Here is an 860-nt window from a genome sequence, read left to right on the forward strand (position 1 = left end):
AAAGGATAAAAGAGATTTTAAATTTGTATAACTAAAAGATGTTGTTAATACATGAAGTTATTAATTTAGATATGTATACTAGTTTGTAATATATATATTAAAAAGCATATCGTAGTGTAAAAAACAACTTGGCTTGGTGGGAGAGCAATTCCATTTAAGATGATGTTCTTAGGTTCGAACCAGGAGGCAACGTGTACTAGTTTTTTGAAATTGGTATCGCTGATGTCGCTGATGTCATCTTCCGGGCTGACAGGTCCGGTTGGGTTCGCAGTTGAGCCCGGGTTTGAACGGATAGGTCCGGTCGGGTTCGCAATTGAATCCGGTTTGAACGGATTTAACGGGTTTGATCGGTTCATTTGCTTGAATGGTTAGAATATTAACCCGGACCGATTAAGAGGTTGGATCATCGGTTTTTTGGTCGAATTGGTCGGTCTAAGTTTAATAATTATGGTTGCTGATTTTAATGGTTGAGTTTAGTATACTCGAACACGTAACTTCTAAATGAATAAAAAAAGACTGCGTCATTTAAATTATAATTCATTAATTTTTTTATATATTTATTTAATTATTATCGAATCAAACAATTTAACAAATGATCCACAAGTTGAATCATTAAGTTAATCCAATGACACAGTAACTTTGCTCAATCGATTGCTAGCTCAAGCCAAAAGGAGGGAAAAAAAATTTTTCATGGGATAAAGTATGTTCTGAAAATTGGACTGGCCAGTCAAATCGGTTCGACCGGAAACCGGCAAAAAACGGTCCAATCTAATGTGTAAAACCGTCAAATCCTAAATCGCTCAAGAACCGTTAAATTGGTCGGTAACCGGCCGGTCACACCGGACCGGAACCCGGCCGGT

The sequence above is a fragment of the Arachis ipaensis genome, chromosome B08 (genome assembly GCF_000816755.2).
Source record: "Arachis ipaensis cultivar K30076 chromosome B08, Araip1.1, whole genome shotgun sequence".
Lineage (NCBI taxonomy): Eukaryota > Viridiplantae > Streptophyta > Magnoliopsida > Fabales > Fabaceae > Arachis > Arachis ipaensis.